This window comes from Myotis yumanensis, unplaced genomic scaffold (genome assembly GCF_028538775.1).
Source record: "Myotis yumanensis isolate MYYU_CA2020_CCGP unplaced genomic scaffold, mMyoYum1.0.hap1 SCAF_3, whole genome shotgun sequence".
In the NCBI taxonomy this organism is placed as follows: domain Eukaryota; kingdom Metazoa; phylum Chordata; class Mammalia; order Chiroptera; family Vespertilionidae; genus Myotis; species Myotis yumanensis.
This window is the reverse complement of record NW_027223754.1, coordinates 115,052,924-115,072,936: the sequence shown is the minus strand read 5'-3', so window position 1 is coordinate 115,072,936 and position 20,013 is coordinate 115,052,924. Positions and strand designations below refer to the sequence as shown.

General features: G+C 42.6%; 1 protein-coding gene across 1 annotated transcript in view; it reads right to left on the bottom strand.

Moving 5' to 3' along the window:
- FLT1 (fms related receptor tyrosine kinase 1) overlaps positions 1-20,013 on the bottom strand; it is a 203,878-nt gene that overhangs the window by 111,020 nt on the left and 72,845 nt on the right. The gene's annotated exons all lie outside the window — the stretch shown is intronic.

The window sequence follows — 20,013 nt, the reverse complement described above, 5'->3', positions numbered from 1 at the left end:
ATTGCAGGTAACTTTTTCCAGGCTAATTTAGTGCATATGCAAACACACATGATGGAGCAGTTATTAATTTCAGTCTATTTCTTTTCAAGTTTGGCGGTTTCATGGTAAGCTCTTCAACTTCTCAGGCCTCAAGTGTTTAATTATAAAATAAGCGTTTGAAGTTGTTTACCTTTAAGATCTTTTTTAATTCTAAAAGTCCATGAAATCTCTTTTATTATTTTGAACTAGCTACTCGAGAACCATTTTTTCTTTTTTGATTAAAGTATTACACATGTGTCCTTATCCCCCTATTAAAGAGAGATTTTGACCTATATCTGGAAGTTGGCATGTTTTCTCAGACACGTTGTTATCAGTAAGCTTCTGTTTTCATATGGTTTGCTATGCAAATCATTTGGTAAATAGTTACTGCCCATTTATTATGTTTTATGTGTCCTACATCCTACATGAATAAAAACCCCAAACAACAAAAAAGACATTTAAGTCCGTGCTGACTGGCAGTAAAGTAGTATCTTAGCTGGCCTTGCTGCCGGCTGGCTTTTTCCACTCTTCCAACACCCACCAAACTGCGTCAGACCAGCCCCTGCTGCTCTGGTTTTCAGTGAAATCCTTTTTGTTCCAAAAGCTTTAACAACTGGACTGTAGAAATTTCAGGCTTTTTTGTCTGATGGTCAAGGCCATCCACAGTCCATCCCTCACCTGCTTTTCCAAACGTAACCCTATAAGAAGCCCTTTGTTCTAGTCAAATTGGGTTTTGGTTTGGTTAGTTCAGAGTACTGGGTCAGGAGTCAGGGGGGACTTAGGTCCTAGTCCTGCCAGGACTTTTCCTAACTGTATGACAAGTTTTCTATTCTGCAAACTAAAAATTAAATATACCTGCCTTGTTAATCTCACAGGATTATATAAGCATCAAATGGCTTAATTTACTTGCCGAGGCTTTGTGAATTAAAGACACAGAGGAAAGTACGGAGCTATCCTCCCTGTATCACAGGGGCACGCCATGTGCACTCAGATCCCTTTTTCTTCACTCACTCAGCTACCACTGACTAGACACCCCCACCACCCATAACGTGGTCTTGTCTAACAGCTTATTCTGACCATTGTGACCCCTCATTGCTCTCACCACTCACTGAGCCTATAGCAAGTTCACCTTAAAACATTCCTTGAGATTTAAATATGAATTTATTTGAGACAGTGCAAATAGAGAGATATTTTAGGTGCCTCAAAACTGCATCTGTTAGGCTCCCAAGGTTTGGAGAGATGTGCCTGCAGGAGCCTGACTCAAGTCCCTGCAGACACCCTCGGCCAGCCATGCCCTCTGTTTCTGATTAACTTTGGTGTAGATTTTTCTGTTTACTTGCATGGGGACCATTTCACTGAAGCATTTTTAAAATTAAAAATATCTCTATATATAAAAGCCTAAGCGACCGAATGACCGAATGACTGGTCGACCAGTTGCTATAATGCACACTGACCACCAGGGGGCAGATGCTCAATGCAAGGGCTGCCCCCTGATGGTCAGTGCGCTCCCACATCCAACCTCCTGAGGCCGTTCAACCTCCCGCAGCCCCTCCCCCCACTGGCCTCCTGTGGCCCAGATCGGCCCCATCACCGGCCAGGCAGGGGTACCCCACCCATGCACAAATTTGTGCACCAGGTCTCTAGTGTATGTATGTGTGTATATATATATATATATATATACACACACACACACACACACACACACATGTATACATATATACTTATATGTGTGTGTATATATATATACATATATATATGTGTGTATATATATGTGTGTGTATATATATATATATGTGTGTGTGTGTATATATATATATATTGTTTTCAGAGAAGAAGAGAGAGAGAGAGAGAGAGAGAGAGAGAGAGAGAGAGAGAGAGAAACATCAATGATGAGAGAGAATCACTGATTGGCTGCCTCCTGCATGCCCTACACTGGGGATCAAGCCTGCAACCTGGGCATGTGCCCTGACTGGGAATTGAACTGTGACCTCCTAGTTCATAGGTTGGTGCTCAACCACTGAGCCACACAGGCCAGGCTCATTAAAGCATTTTGTATTGTTACCTTTTGGACTAGAATTTGTGGTGAACAGAAAGTTTTCTGGGCTTTATTTTGTACATGTTTTGGGTAGATTTTGAAACCAGGAGGATCTTTTAGAGTCCAATTTCCAGAAAGAATAGAGGGGATGATCTTAAGGAGCCAAGGGCAGCCATGACTTACGTGAGATGAAGGTGAGAGGATAAAATAAGTGAGAAAAAGGGAAGACAGAAGGGATTGCAATGGCCAGGAGAAAGTTCTGTGATTGTTTCTCTCTGGCCCTGGAGCCGAGGAAGGACTCCAGAATGTGAAACTATCTAGTCTTCTGGACAGTTTCCCCTCCTTGGCACGCTGCCCTGTGAGACCCCTGACACCCACCCCCCAGAGCACCCACACTTCCTAAGTTGCCATTTAGTGCTTCCAGGCCCCACTGGGCCAGCAGCTGCAGGGGAGCAGGGGCCACAGGTACTTACTCGCTCTGTTCTCATAATTAAGCGAGGGCCTAGCAGGTAATTGGCACCATATAAACATGTAGAAACTTATAAATAGGCATGAGATACTGACATGTTGTTTCTAGTAAGAGTATTCATTTGTTTTAGTTTATTATTTTCAAACATAGTGATAAAAATACATAATGTAATAAAACCTCATATACTCACCACCCCTATTTGACAATTACAATTTTGCCACATTTGTTTAATCTATCCCTTATTTCTTTTTATTTTCTATAAGTATTTTAAAGCAAATCCCAGACATCATGTCATTTTTGCCCTACATATTTCAGTGCATATCTCCAAAAATATGCTCATTTTCTAATATAACAAGTGTCATTATTACACCCAATAAAATTAGCAACAATTCCTTGGTGTTGTTTGTACCCAGTCCATAAATCAGATTTCCTCCAAATGTTTTTAAAATGTCTATTTTTACAGTTAGATTATAAGATTAAATTTAAAAAGAATTGATAAGAAGTGACCATTTTGTTGTTGTTGTTGTTAATCCTCACCCAAGAATATTTTTCCACTGATTTTTTAGAGAGAGTGAAAGGGAGGGGGAGAAATAGAGAGAGAGAAATACCAATGTGAGAGAGACACATCGATTGGTTGCCTCCCACATGTGTCCTGACCAGGGCCGAGAATTGAGCCTGCAACCGAGATACAATGCCTTTGACTGGAATTGAACCTGGAACCCTTCAGTCTGCAGGTCAACGCTCTATCCACTGAGCCAAACTGGCTAGGGCAAGGAGTAACCACTCTTAAGGAATTTCTATGATTTCTACTAGCTAATCTTATAATTATCAGGTAAAAATAAGTGAAAGCAGTTTTCTTTACTAATCAACTCTATTGATTAGTGTTCTCTATTAGTAGAGAAAATGGAACCAAAGAGAAATTAGACACTTTCTCCTTTACTTGAGACATTTTATTGATGAAGTTTTAAAATCATGACGTTATTTTGCCCTAGTTTTCATTATTAGTATTCTGCATTTTCTTTTTGTTTGTTTGTTTGTTTTTTGTTAATCCTCACTCGAGGATTTTTTTCTCCATTGATTTTTAGAGAGAGTGGGAGAGAAGGAGAAAGGGGAGGAAAGAGAGAGAGAGAGAGAGAGAGAGAGAGAGAGAGAGAGAGAAACAATGATGTGAGAGAGACACATCAATCAGTTGCCTTCGGTACCCACTCTGACTGGGGCTGGGAATCGAACCCAAAGCCCTTCAGTGAGTGGGCTGATGCTCCACTGAGCAGCACTGGGCAGGCGCCATTTTCTAGAGCAGTGATGGCGAACCTGTGAGACGCGTATCAGAGGTGACACACGAACTCATTTTTTTGGTTGATTTTTCTTTGTTAAATGGCATTTAAATATATAAAATAAATACCAAAAATATAAGTCTTTGTTTTACTATGGTTGCAAATATCAAAAAATTTCTATATGTGACACGGCACCAGAGTTAAGTTAGGGTTTTCAAAATGATGACACGCCGAGCTCAAAAGGTTCGCTACCACTGTATAACCTCCATACCTTGAACTAGTATTTGACCTCACATCTTTCACACATGCTCAACACACGTATGAGTATATATAACGTATATATGTACATTACGGGCATATGGGGCTTATGACACGTGTACACCTCTATGAACATGTGTACACCTATATTAGTCGTGTGTGTGTACTGGGTATTGTGACATCAAACAACAGAAATTCTCTTGTGTCTGGAAGAGAAGTCTTTAATTTCATTCTTTTTCCCTTAAAGAAGGGGAACAGATAAGAGAGGCCTTAGACAAAGATCTTAGTTTCATACTCTTGGTCTTCAGGAAATGCAAAGAAATATGTGAGAGTAAAGCAAGTCTAGGCATTTCCCGAGGGAAATGCAGTCTGCGGTCGGAGTTCACTAGGGCCCGTCAACCTCTGACCCCCACCACTAAGTCGAAGGGCAGTAGCTGAGGGCACAAGCCCCAGCAAGGTCCTCCAAACAAAAAGGACAGATTCTGGGGCTGTTTTCTAATTTGAGGACTGTTATTTTTCCCTCTTTGTAATTGCAACCATAAAAATAGAATGTCATTTAGGAGCCTGACTATATAATAGCACTTGAAAAGAGATTTAGGGGGAGGGGAGTTTGCCTCAGTCTTAAGAATACATCAAGCTCTTAAGGAAGTAGATTGTGCCATGTTTGAAGATGCAAAGATAATCACTGTGCTGGGAACTGTCTTGAGGGGGGAGGAAGCCGAACAACAAGAGGAAAGCAGCGTTCACTCCTGATTTCGCACAGGAAGCCCACAGCACCTCCTGCCAAAGAGAGATAAGAAAGCTCCCAGGCACAATTCTGGACAAGGCCACTGTTATCAGCTTCAGCTCCACGCTGTCCTCTCTCTGCTCCGAGCCTCCGTCCCTTTCCTAATGAGCTTTAGGATCCGACCTCCATTTGCATGCAGCATGCCAAGTACAACATCATGGAGGTTATTTATAACCATTGAGAGAGAAAAAAGTTTCCGGGGTAAGAGTGTACTCCATGTCAACTCATCCATTGCCCTAGAGTTGAAACAAATTAGTTTCAGACTATAGATTGACATAAATAAATTAAAAGAAAGCAGCCACTTATGTGCCCAGACATGGAGTGGGACCCTATGTGTGACATGTCAGTGTGTGTAACTCCATCCAGGAGCATCTGAGGGGCGCTCCCGGCTGCTCTCAGTGACCAGGCTTCTTCTCTTGACACTTATTAGGGAAACACCACCCACCAGAGATGTAGATGACATTACTGACCCACATGCTTTGGGTTGATCTTCCTGTAGTGGCGAGGAATTTGCCTTGTTCCCCTCACACTCATAAATACTTGGCTCCTCTGTGAACAAAGACAGATAAAGGCAGTCTGGGGCCACAGAAAAAGGCAAAGCCAACACTGGGGTCAAACCGACACACTTGACAATATTGACTGCTGGTTAATATGGCAAGTTAACCAGCCATAGTTCTGATAATTATAATATACACCATGTATGTTATTCTCTACTACAGTAAGGGTTATATTTTCTATTCACTAGGCGTTTCTTAAACACTATCTCACTAATCTGTACAATATCCTAAAAAAGTAGGTACTCTCACCTCCCATTTAATGGATAAGGAAATTGAGGATTAGAGAGGTTAAGTAATTACTCAAGGCTAAACAGCTAAGAAGTGGCAGGAGCAGAATTTATCATCAGTTCTGGCTCACTCCAGAATCCGTGCACTTAACCCTTACACGGTAGGTAACAACATCCATGCACAATCATCATATGATAAGAAACTGCTTTACTTCACTGTTTCTTTGTATATAGAAAGACAAGGCTTGTCAAATATTCACCACACAGATATCATTGGTGCCGTGGCAATTTCAGTCTTTTTTTAGCTCTTTTTGCATAGTATGGTGAACTTCTTTCCAAAATCTGGCATACAATTCTCATCAGAAGCAACCAAAATGTGCTGCGTGTGCAGTGCGTGCCTGGTCTGCGGTGAATGCATACTGGAGCTCATTTTGTCATCCCACAGCTCCTGAGCTCAGTTCCCAGTCACCGTCACAAGCCCAGCACAGGAAATACACCCGAGGGGCCCTCTGTGTTCCCTGTGCTGCTCCTTAGGTGCTGGCTTTGACAATTCCAACTTTCAGACTTCCTTCATTGCCTGCCTTTCTTTCACCTCCCCTACCTACATCGCAGGGGCACTTTTCTTTCTTTAGAGGATGGGTTGTGGCATCTGATGGAATCAGAAGGAGAGTCCAGCTGGGTGAGCTCAGCCACTGATGGCTAGTATCTGTATTTGCTTTGAAGTGACTCCCTCTTGTGAGAAAACGTAGACTCTGAAGAACAAGGTTCAACCCTTCATTTGGCCTTTCTAGAGCTCGCCCATCTGTTTAGTGCCTGTTACAGAAACCAAGACTCCATAATTAGAGTTAGAAAATTCTCATTTCATAAATGATTTCTAGCAAGTTCCATAACCACCCCAGTTCTAAAGAGTCTACTCTACAGCTGAATCTTGAGATAAAGAGGGGTGTGTGTGTGTGTGTGTGTGTGTGGTGTTTTTTAAGGATCTCCTTTCTCCCTATGGTACATGATATTAAGCTGAACTTTCTTTCAAAACCTCTGTTGTCCTAAGTTCTGACTCTTGGTTGGCTGAGGTAAAACTAGTGCCAGGCTTGGGCTAGGAGCTATATCTACATACTTAAGGTCCACAAAGTCGCACAGTCACCCAGTGAAGCGGGTATTATGATCCCCAGTTCACAAACCCTTTCAGCAACGAGGAAAATGAAACTGAAAATCAAATGCCTTGCTCAGACGCACAGAGAAAGGAGCAGCCCTGGGATTAGCCAGAGTTCCTGACACTCTCCACCCAGTCACCTCACCACACTTCCTGGGTGCATCTGGCTCAGTTACCTGAGAGAAGAGCTCTGGCCCAGGGTCAGGCACCAAGAGAAATGAAGTGTTAGCTTCCAAAGGGAGAGGAGGCACCCAGCCCTTTGGTGGAGAGGGAAGAGGAAAGGAATGCTTTGTAATTACATTTTGACGTAAATTTTGGTTAGTTTTGGTCATAAAAATGTTTTGATGCCAAAATTATAGGAAGTCTTGGTCTTCTACTAGCTGATAAATTTTATCATTTTAAAAAATTTTGCAACAAAATATAAAATCTACCTTTTATCATAATCTTTCTCTTTCCCTGTTGACTTACTTTGTCTGCATGATGCCTGATTGCTATGAGGTGAAGCTGGCCTGTTTATTATGAACTCCAATCATTTATAGCAGGCAGCTCACTTTAAAGAGGCCTCTGGCTGGGGGTGGCAGTGTGCAGTGGTGAGCTGAGCACCCCAATATTCTACGGCTGCTTATTTGAGCCTGAACCATTGCCTAGGACTATATATAATTTATATATATAGTGACTATATATAATTTATAAATACAGCACCTTTATTGGGGGGCAGGTGGAGGGGGGCTCTAGAAAGCTCTATTGAGTCCCAAGACAATAATTTCCCTCTTTCTTTTTTGGATGATGAAAGCTGAGGATTTCTTGTGTGAATTCTGTTTAATGAGATTAAACTGCACAAGCTCACTGTGATTAAAATCTATTTGTAAAGAATATTAAATCATTTCAAGTTAGGAAACAAAGGGGTAGAGCAGCAGTAAAGAACACATCAAGGCTGTAAAATAAAAATGACTTTGAAAAAATAGAAAGGAAAGAAAAGCCCACCTGGAAGTAGGCCAGCGGGCGCGGCCAGGGCCGCTGGGCTGGTTGGGGCAGCGCCCTGCAGCCGGGCCTGATGTAAACTTCCCTCTGCTCCTGTGCGCTGTGTCAAAACATCACCCACAGCGTATCTGAGCCATCAGATTAATAGAATCTGCAAACACTATCTTTTCCCCTCTTCTCACATTCTCTTAAAACAAATAAAACAATATAGGGGAAGGGATGCTGGCAGCAAAAGGCGGAGTGCTGGAAGGAGTGTTTAGACAGAATGGTTCCTGCTTCTTTGCTCCAGGAAAAGGGCCTAGGCCTTCGGGTGGTCATAGGGTCAGGCCGAGAGGGTTCTGGAGGAGTGACTTTCTTGTGCAGTGAGAGACCTGGTGACGCCTTGGAACCCACACTGAAAATTACTTCTGGTCTGAATGGAGCGGGGGGAGTGGAGAAGACTTTTCAGGGATTGGAGACTTCGGGTCAGCTCCTCGGACAATGGTGGAGGTGATCCAGCGTCCTGCCCACCTCTGTTTAGATAAGAGCTTTTCCGTGAGCGTCTTGGCCTGCAACATTTCCTGCTCTCGAGGGCCCTGTGGTCCATTCACACTCAGAACAAGGCCTGTCTTCCCAGTCTCTGCTTTCCTTCCTCTCCTCGCCTGTTTGCTGCCACCAGGAGTCCCAGTGATCCCCCCACCCCTGACTCTGACTCTCTCTTTTACAGAATCTGAGACAGGACAAGGCAGCCTTTCAGTCCAAGAGGGGTGACCAGGAGTGTAAAGGGGTGGTTACTTACTTGGTTAAAACCAGATATGGGCTTCACAGAGAACACCTGTTTGTTCATTCATTTTCCTTCTACTAGTTTTATTATAGGAGACTGGTCAGCTGAGGAAGAGTGGATTAATGAACAGGTATCTTTAGGGAAATGTTAGGTGTGGCTACAAATATCTTTTATCTCTTACATGTAAGGAGTTTTACTTAAAGTATTAACTCCATTCCATGAAGAGTATTTCAATATTGTTACATTTTGTTATCATGAAAAGGAAGAGAACAGAGTACTTATCTAGTGGTCAATACTGAAACATCCAGAAAGCCTTCAGGGCTAGGGGTGGGAAGTCACAATTTACCCTAAGGACCATAGATCCTAGGGCTAGTCAGACCCAATTTCAAATCATGATTTTATAACTTTCTAGTTACATAACCCTGGATAGCAAAAGCCCACTTGTGAGAATCAGAGTCATAGAAAACTGCTCAGAAGTTTCAATCCTTGAATAGTTCTGCATCATGTCACTTTAGTTGGATCGTGTCACTTTAAATAAGTTCTGTTTTGGTGTTTTGCACTGGTCACCACTGAAGGGCGTTATACCTGAGACACCCCCTCTCATAGAGCTGTGGCTGAGGAGTTTGTGGGACACACCCCACACATCAGGAGAGAAGTCATTTCCCTCAGCTCTCAGTTCCCTGAAAGGCTATACTTCTCTTGGTTTGTTTTTAACTCATGGGTCTCTTACGCTTGCAAATGTCTATTTTATTTCTCTTTCTCTCTGGACAACTAGAAAGTAAAGCTTGTGGGCCATCTATACTAATAAAAGGAGAATATGTTAATTAGACTGGGAGACCTTCTGGACATCCTTCCGGACAAAGCCATGGTGGCAGGGCTGAGCCAGAGGTGGTTGGGGTGATCAGGCCAGGAGGGGAGGGCAGTTGGGGGTGATCAGGCCAGCGGGGGTGGGGTGGGGGACAGTTGGGGGCAAGTCGGACATACTTCTCGCAATCTGGAACCACTGGCTCCTAACCACTCACCTGCCTGCCTGCCTGATTGCCTCTAACCACTCTGCCTGCCGGCCTGCTCACCCCCAATGGCCCCCCGCAGCCTTCTCGCCCCCAACTGCCCCCCCCCCGTCAGCCTGCTTGCCCCCACTGGCACCCCTCCCTGCCAGCCAGTTGGGGGCAAGCAGGACGGCAAGGGGGGCAGTGGGTGGCAAGAAGGCTGGCGGGGGGTTGGGGGGCTGTTTGGGGTGAGCAGGCTGACAGGGAGCAGCAGTTGGGGGTGATCAGATAGGCAGAGGGGGGCAGTTGGGGGCAATCAGGCCAGCGGGGAGGCAGTTGGGAGCAAGCAGGCTGGCTGGGGGGGCAGTTGGGGGCAATCAGGCCGGCAAGGGGGTCAGTTGGGGGTGAGAAGGCTGGCGGGGGCGGGGGGCAGTTGGGGGCAAGCAGGCCAGCAGGCAGAGTGGTTAGGGGCGATCAAGCTGGCAGGCAGGTTAGCGGTTAGGAACCAGTGGTACCGGATTGTGAGAGGTATGTCCGACTGCCAGTTTAGGCCCAATCCCATAGGGATCGGCAGTCGGACATCCCCCGAGGGGGTCCCAGATTGGAGAGGGTGCATGCTGGGCTGAGGGACAACCCCCTCCCCTGCACAAATTTCATGCACCAGGCCACTAGTATCTCCAGATTAGTCTTAACCCCATTTTCTCCTTTCATCCAGGTTTGCTCAATTATTTATTGTATATTTTGTGAATCATCTTGAATTCTTTGGAAATGGATGTGCTCTTAACACAACAAACTCAAAAGATGTTACCACATGTTACCACGCCTTACTAATCCTACTATAGGAGTTAAAAAGAAACAGAAGGGAAATAATTTAAGATCCTTTTGCATCAGCAAACATGAAGGTGATACTGAATGAGTTGACTTGTGTAACGTGCTTAGCACAGTGCCTGGCACACAGCAGACAGATGATAAGTGTTAGCTATGATTTTATTATCTGACTAGATAAGAGCTATTTAGGAGCAGGGGCTCTGTCTTACTCATCTTTATAACCTTAGGGTCTAGCCAACCGCCGGTGAGCAGTAACAGAGCGCGTGTCTCTGGCTCGTGTGATTGCCGGAGAAGAGGAATCCTGATAATGGCCTGACTGATGTGAACTCAACCTCATGACAGGCGGCAACCCTGCCAACCATCACCTACCTAAAACGTGCTGAAAAGGGGGCACTACTGACCCTCAAATGACCTCACACAGATCTCCTCAACTAAGCACTATGTCACCACCCTCAGTGCCTATCCAGTCACAGTGAGGAGAGTTAATGAAGACAGGGGCTCTGGCTGGGACCGGATAAGCTCCTCACAGCAGCATCAATATCTGACAAACTGATGGTCACAGACAATTTCTTTCTTTTTTTAAAAAAATGTTTTTATTGGTATTTTAGAGAGAGAGGAAGAGAGAGGGGGAGGAAAAGAAAGATAAACGTCGATGTGAGAGAGAAACATCCATTGGTTGTGACCAAACTTGCAACCTGGGTATGTGCCCTGATCAGGAATCGAACCTGTGACCTTTTGGTGCAAAGGACCTTTTGATGCTCAACCACCTGAGCCACATGGACCAGGACAGTCATGGACAATTTCAACTTAAGCAACAATACTGACATGTGGAGAAGCATCTTCTGATCTAATAGAATACTAACCAGCAATGGTCTCCTTTCTTCAGGGGCAGGCAAAAATGTTGGCTCATAATGACTAGCATCATGTTAGTCAAATAAATAATTTGTTCACATACATTCCATTTAAGAAGTAAAATCATGTCCTCTAAAAGAAGATTTAGCTCTGGCTGGGTAGCTTAGTCGCTTAGAGCATCACCCCAATATGCTGAGGTTGCAGGTTCAAGCCCTGGTCAGGGCGCATACAAGAATCAACCAGTGGAGATGTAAGTAAGTGAAACAACAAATTGATGTTTCTCTCTCTCTCTCTCTCAAATTAATTTTAGAAATTTAAAAGAAGCATAAGATTTTGTTTCTTCTGTTATAAGGGAGCATAAACATCTATTGAAGAGACAAGTCAAATACATGGGAAAGTATCAGAATACAATTGAGCACAGGCAAGTGAAAGTCAAGAGACCTTATTTGTTATAGGCTGGACAAGACTTGGGTCAATGAGCTGATGTAGAATTCACAAATGTGAGTAGAGCCAGGATATCATAACTTCTCTGATTTCCTAAATAATCTGAAAATTCTACCATTTCTGGTCCCATCTGAATTTCTTTGGAGTAAATTAACATAGTCAGAAAACCAGTTCAGAGATGCAGGCGTTTCCTTGGCAAACATTAACCTAACCGCACGGCTCATTCTGACAGATTGTCATCAGTTTTCTCAGGATACTAGAGTGTGAGGTGCCACCTCAGAGGGAAGTTTCTCTGTAGTCAACAACCCAAGAAAAACCTAAAAACACTGAACAACTTTCAGCAAACAAACTTAGCACTTCCAATGCACCAGCAACTGGGCTAAAGACTTCATATAATACGTCATCTCATTTAATTCCCCCAACCAATCTTACAGGGTCAGTGTTCCATCTATTACACAGATCAGGAAACTCAGATCCAGACTGGTGGTTTATTTTGTGGGTCGATGGTAGTAGGTGCCAGAGTGAGGATTCAGGCTCCAGGCTCAAGAGCCCATGTCCTTAAACTCTAGACTCTATCGCCTTTCTGCATCCTAAAACTTTTAAAATTGGCTCTTGATGTCATAAATAGGCTTCTCAAAACATATTTGCTTTCTGGATCATGAGATTTTGACCAAAAATGACTCATTGTAATGTCTAAGTAGTTGTTACAGAAGCAATACTTGTAAAGTCAAATCAAGTGCCTGGCTGTTGATGTGCTAGACGGCCACTAAGTTACAGTCTCTGACAAGACTGGTTTTCTAACAAGGAACTTGAACTCTCTGTGCCTCATTTAGAAAATGGTAATAATCACAATACTGGCCTCACAGAAGTTCTGTATTAATTCAATGAGATAATACATATAAAGCACATATTAAGCACTTAAAATCCTGCAGGTAAGTGCTTGCTAACTTTTAGCTATAAAGAAAATAAAAATAGAAATCCTAAGCCATGCAGTCTTCTACAAGCCACAGTCTTCCATTTGGCTCTACAGAGTCTCTAAATACCCATTTTTATTCCCTCACCTTAGTTATCTGAAGACTTTTTCATACCAGAAAGGATTTTTCAATAAGGTGGCAATACATGATCACCTTACATAGTTTTTATTGATGAGGACAAGGCAGATGGAACATCAGAGGCCTAAGGAAATGGGATATTATGTACACATGTAACTTTTTAAAAAGACTGAGTGAAAATCCAAGTTCTTGGATTCCAAGGTATTGATCTTTAGACATAGAAGGAAGAGTTTCAGGGATGCAATGCACATATTCTGCTTAAGATGTGCCACAGGAATAAGACCACCAGTGAGTCTGTAAAAGCCCATCAACCTATAATGACAGGGTGGGACTATGGTAAATAGATGGCCGAGTACCTGGGCATTAGACAGGGAAGGCGAGCTGAAGTAGAATGATTCACGAGCTCAACTATTTAGCCCCAATTCAAGACATTCCATGTCAGGTCCAAATGTACCTTTCCATTTTTTTTTTCTCCAACCCAAATCCAATGAACCAGCCAAATTACTCTTCAAGCATGTCTTCTTCAAATTCTCACTCATTCTTATCCCCATGCCACTCTGTGCTCCCCTCCCTTTTCATTTAACGTTCCAGTACTCACCCACCATCTTTAGGACCCAGATCTTACTTTCTTCAGGGTGTTTCTTCTAGGAAGGTGGTTCTCAACCTTCCTAATGCCGTGACCCTTTAATACAGTTCCTCATGTTGTGGTGACCCCCAACCATAAAATTATTTTTGTTGCTATTTCATAATTGTAATTTTGCTACTGTTATAAATTGTAATGTAAATATCTGATATGCAGGATGTTTGACCCCCCAAAGGGGTCGCGACCCACAGGTTGAGAACCCCTGCAAATGGAAGCACTCACCGTCTACAATCCACTGATACCATGTTGGTTAATTTATTCAACCAGATTATCAGCACCTCCCATGAAGACTCAGTACAGTGTTATCATGGAAATAAGAATAAAAAGGAATAATAACAGGGAATCAGAGACTTGAGTCTAGTCCTGGGCTTTCTGTTAACTAGCTGAAAGGTGAGGGGTAATTGTTTTTCTTTGAGCCTCAGTTTCTCACCTATAAGACAAGTTATAATAAAAAAAAAAAACTCTCTAAAACTCCCTAATTCTGAGTGAATTAGTCATTCAAAGTGACTAGATCAAGGCATGCTGAGGTTGAACTTTGCAGCCTCCCTCTCCTCATTTTGTTCACTCATCAATTGGAAACCCTGTGCTTTCTTTTTCATTTTCTTTTGACTTCTCCTTCTTTATCTTCTCTCCCATGTCTCTTGCCTAAACATCCACTGAGAGCTGAGTGCTTGCTGATCCCAAATTAATCTCCAGCAACAAATGAGGAAATGGGACTTTACTGCAAAAGATCAAATACCCCTGCATGGTGAGAAGGTCACAGAGAGGGACAGTACTGTTAGGGCAAAGTGCCACAGAAGTGTCAAACTAATGGTTTGACCTGCTACCCTCCTAAGGTCGGTCTTGTTCAGATTTGCTCATCCCATTGGGGTTTATACCTGCTTAGCGGGTCTACTCCCATCTGTGGGTTTGGGGCCTGAACCAGCTGCAGGTAATCAATGGTTCCCAAAGAAATTGTAAAATTTGAGTCAAATTCTCCCAGTTACTGAAAGCTTCTTTCTCCTTTTCTCTCCCACTCTCAGTTCAACTCTAACTCAACAGGTGGATCACTGGTGACAAGACTAAACCCAATAGTTTAGGCCAGTGCTCCCCCAAACCTGTCCCTTCACGGATTTCTGCTCCTTCATCTGGGAACTCACAGGCATAGACTTTGAGGGGTCCCATGGGACACCAATGACAAGTAACCTTCTGAAATGCCAACCTACTTACCTTCTTTAATTCCATGATCTGAAAACACCTGAGAAGTAATTTACTGAGCCTCAGTTTCCTTTCGGTCCATTGGGTCCATTATGTAAAATTTTTGCATAGTTTAGGGATAATGTATGCAAAAGGACACACACTGCTTTGACACTAGTAAGGGCTCATTGATTAAATCTATTACAGCTATTATCATCAAGTAGAAAATTGCACTCAAGGTGGTAAGACATCCTACAAGGCTTTGAGAGAAAGTATGAAGAATCAGGGTATAGTGACTTGAAGCTCATTACAAGGCACTACCTGGGTCTTAGTCTAAGTCCACAGCACCCTTTCCATTTTCTCAATCTGCCAGGTTCTGCCTTTTCACCTAGAAGGGCAGTGAAGTTACATTAAAACCACGGGCTAGAGTCCATATTTCAAGAAACAGTCTACCAAGTCAATGGAGATAGAACTAAAACGTAGATTTTCAAGAACAGAAGCATGTTTTATAAATGATATGTCTTATTTACTTATTACTTAAAGAGCTCGTGTCAGGATACTAGTTTCTAGATTCAGTAATGAAAGTGCTTATTCAATTTTTAAAAATCTGTGTAAATGGCCAAAGAAAAGTTAAGATGTTCTGCCAATCTTAGGAATCTTCCAAATTGAACATCACTACCTTCTGGGATCTCTAATCCTGAGAAGCTCCATTGAATTTTGCTCAAAACATCCCTATAAAAACCACCCAGCATAGCCTTCCTAGGACTCAGCCTTTTGGTTTAATTTAAACACATAATGAAATATTTGATAGTAATTAGAGGAGACAGTTAAATCACAAGAAACAATTACTCATCAAACTCACTGTATAACTATGAAGAGTGGGGAAAATGAAAATCTCACAAAGCATAGAAAAATGGCAAAGAGGCATTTGGCAAATGAACTTGTGCTCAGTTCTCAGGACTCTGTATGAAATATTAATAAGGGCTGTTGTCTGAACACTCACACTGGGCAGCATGCACTCCCTCACCCAGTAATTACATAACAGAAAATACGAAGTTTCTCATTAGTAAGTGAACATTCACTTTTGGCTGATGATGAAAGCCTCCTGTATGAGATGGACAGATTTGTTGGATTGTTTGTTCAAGCTCAAAGTCCTGCTCAAGTGGTCTTTGGTCAAGTGGTCTTTAATGCCCCCGTTTTGATTCAAGGATGTATGTGTGGCAAATTAAAATTCTCTGTAGTGTACCTAGTTTGAGTCTGCCTACCCATACACACACTACACAGACTGTATGTCAAGAGACACATGGATACAAATTGTATGTATAGTTAAGAGGAGTGTAATAAAGATTAAAATATGGGGCCTGGCCAGTATTGCTCAGTGGTTGAGCATCAACCTATGAACCAGGAGGTCATAGTTCAATTCCCAGTCAGGGCACATGCCAGGGTTATGGGCTTGACCCCCAGTGGGGGGGCATGCAGTAGGCAGCTGATCAATGATTCTCTCTCATCATTGACATTCTATCTCTCTTTCCCTCTCCTTCCCTCTCTGAAATCAATAAAAAAATATATTTTTAAATAAAGATGAAAACATGGGGTATGTAACTATACTTCCCAAAGAAGAGGCTCTCAGATATCTGACCTACAGTTAGCCCCCAGGAAATGTTCATTTTTCATGTTTAAATGGTTAAAACTTTTATTTTATAGATAGAAAGTTTAATACAGGACATAAAACTGTTTCAGCATAAAAATAATAGCCATTCATGCTGGCAATCAATTAAATTTGGGTCCTTGAGTACATTTCTAATTAAGTACCATTAACAATTGTTCCGTCTTCGTCCTGTTAATTTTACATACCCCACTGATGCACAAAACTGTGTTTCTCCCAAATGATCTACCCTCAACACATCCCTAATGATTCAGGCCTTCCTTTCTTTGCCAATTTGCTGACATAAACAGTAGAGAAATGCAATTAGGCGAGCCCATCTCAGAGTTTCTAGATGCCTCTGCCTTCTCTTATTTTGTAGGCCACCCCTCCAATACATCCCCCAACACCCCAGCAAACCACACTTAGTCCTGGAGTGGTCAGCTTTCTCTAGACTCCTTATAGGACTCTACTGCTGGGGCAGATGAAGAGTGTTTTAGAAAGGGGGTATCCAAATTGTGTGGCGGGGAATATAATATTCTGTTAACATAAGTCCAGGTCTGGCCTATGTTAGAGTTTTGGAAGCAGTTCCTTGAGATTACATGGGTGTCTGTTAGGGTTTTCGTAGAAATTCATTTTAACTAAGAAATTCAAGAAAGAATACTCTACCCCCCTCTCCACATTCTTTGAATTGAGAATCCTATGATATCTTTCACATTCTGAAGGGGTTCCTTGGCAAAAGACCAAATCAAGCAAGCAAGATGTGGGACTAAACGGGAAAGAATGATGATGTCTTCTTGTGTGTGGTACAGGGAGGCCAGGTTGCACTGAAGAAAATATGGGTTGACATGAACAGCTGAGGAGCTGCTGGATTTCTTTCCTTGATGGATAATTATTGACATTATAACTACAGAGTAAGTTCTGTACCCCAGAATACAGACTTGCATATAAGGCTCCTCTTACAACCATTCTACTTTCACAAATTGATTTTTTACATTAATTTTGTACTGATCCTCAGAGTTAATCCTCAGGTCAAATTGCTTTATAATTTACAAGAAGCAGAAGGGAACTATCAGCGTGCAACAAGCAGGAAATTATTCCAAGCTATTTTGAAAGAAAATGTAATTTGAAGTGATTTTCTCATTCCACTCATTAATAGCTATCTCTCTCTATATATATAGAAAAGCCTAAGAGACCATTACGACTGAATGACTGGAACGACCGGATGACCAGCCGGTAGCTATGATGCACACTGACCCAGACCTTGCTGCTGGGGCTCCGACAGCCCTGAATCTGGTTTACCGGCACCCCAGACTCAGACAGGAGGGAGGAGGGAGCCTGATTCCTTGTGGAATTGGCCATGCCTTAGCTTGCTGCTGGGGCCAACCTCCTGTGGTCCCTCCCCCAAGCTGGCCCCCCCAATCGGCCCCGATAGTGGGGAGATGCCTGGCCAACCTCCTGCGGTCCCTCCCCCCGGCAGGCTGACCCCCCCTGATAGGCCCTGATCGCCAAGGGACCCAACTTATACACGAATTCATGCACCGGGCCTCTAGTGTATTATAAGAAAAAGGAAGCACGGTGGTTACACTTACAGAAAGGGAAACTGAAGCACAGACTAAGTAACCAGCCAGGGGCACCCAGAAGGCAGGGCCTGTGCCAAAAATAGAACCCATTTCTTTGATTCCCAGGTCTCTGACCCTGAGACTGTGGTGTAGATATTCTGCAGGGACATACATAGATAGAATAAGTAATCACTAAACATGTTTCATCTTATATGATTAAAGCATAAATGCTGAAGACAAATTGTGCGTATCTTTATGTTTTGCACATGGTTGGTGCCCAATAAATATCTGTGTAATAAGCAGATAGTTGACAGTGTATTTACCTTGAGTACCAATAATTTTCAAAATGCATGTGTAAGAAGTGAGCAGTGTTAACACACAGAAGGACCAGAAGTTTCTTGCTGCATATTTTTACTGGTTATCAGATGAAGAAAATGAGATTTTCACAAAGAACGCAATGTACCTACCATTTTTTTCCCATTAAAGGACAGCAACACGTATGTGTTGCAACACTATTATCATGTATCTTGAAATTATAATTTGTGTTCATTAGATGGAGGGAGAGAATTAAAGTGGCCTGTGATCTAAAGAATGTGTGCTCTAAAAACAAAACGTAAAAAAATGAAACAAAATGCAATGATGAAAGGCTGCAGACCTTAAACCTCCCTGTGTTAAAGACCCAACGATCATCAATATTTTAAAAGCAAGGCTTAGTTTTAAAAAGACAGCCAGGTAGATGGAGAGGTGATCGCGTTCCTGGAGACTTCCAGGAAGGATGACCCAGCAGAAGCTGACTCACCACCCTCCGGCTTGTGGGCATGGACAACTTGTCCTGCAGACAGCTGTCAGTCACTACCGGAGGGGCTTGTTGGCTTTTATGTGCATGTGAATAAAAGCAGTGTTTCAACATCTTAGATTCTTCCTGAGAAAATGTGCAGTTCAAATCTGGAGTTAATACACCAAGACTATCTTTCCCCCATTCTCTCCTGGGCTCCTCGAATCCATCTTTTTTATTCCCCAAAGAAAGGCTCTTCCCTCCAGTCCAGTACAGTTACGGTTCCTGTAGAGACTGATCTCCTTGCAGTGGGCAACCTTATCCAAACAATATTTCCTGAGTCGGTACCAGCACTACGAGATCAAGAATAGCTTATTGCATGCACAGTTTCGCAGTCCTACTTAGTTCAAAAGCCCGGAGGGGAGGTAAGGTTCTAGAACTCTAATGGGAACACTCAGGGAGGAGTCAGCTCTCCTATGCCCCACTCTGCCCCGCCCCAGCCTTAGCCAACCCACAGGTCAAAACCACTTCCTCCCATGACGGGAAACAAGCAAAGGGGACAGGTCACGCAAACTGGAAGGGGGACTTCATCCCCTCATTACACACTTTTATTTATTCTTGCTTTTACTTTTGCTTAGCACCTATATTTCCTTCCTTTTTCTTCTTCTGAAAAGTCATGTTATATTTTCCTCATTCTACAACCCAGACCTACTAAATTTCTATTTCTAGAGCACAGCAAAATTACATTTTACTTTCCGCAGCTTGTGTTCACTTCTCAGAAATGTTAGGCAAAAATTCTCACTGTTGTGAAATTAGCCCTAAAATTCTTCCAAAGTTTCTTACAAGTTTTGGGGTCTTATTTAACCCCAAATGCTAGCAGTAATTACAACCTTGCATTTATTTGGCTCTATTTACCTTTCTCAAATATAGGGTGTCTCAAAAAAAATGTATACATACACTTTGAATAATTATAAAGGCAGTGTTTATTAAAATATATTTCATTTTCAAAATTGAGCTATCAGCTGTTAAGTGCTTTGGGATGTCATGTATATTACTTCATTTGACCCTCATGTCCTCCCTATGAAGTGTGTATAATTCTCTTTATTTTATATGAACAGAAGCTGTGAACTACACACATGTGAAAGGTACTACAGGCTTCACGCATGCCACTGAGGTGCATGTGTATGCTGACCTGGAGCAAGTCTAGGGATGTCTACTGAAAGTCTCTGCCGGTTGCTGAGGATGAGAAAAATCCAAAATTCCACTTCATTCAGTGTTAATAACTTACATTCATGTTATTAAAAACTCAAAAGAAATATTTTAGTTCCACTACTTTACCACCCAGATATGCAGCAAAGTAAAGGGGAGGAAGATTCTGCCGTATTCCTCTCAGCTCATCAGGTATGAGTTTAAAAGTAACCACCCTTTCCTCCTCTCTTCTACTCTCCATGTTTTAATAGTATAAGAACAAATTCTAGGTGAATCCCAAGCCACAATGTCATTCAGTTAACACATAGCTCAGCAGTTTACC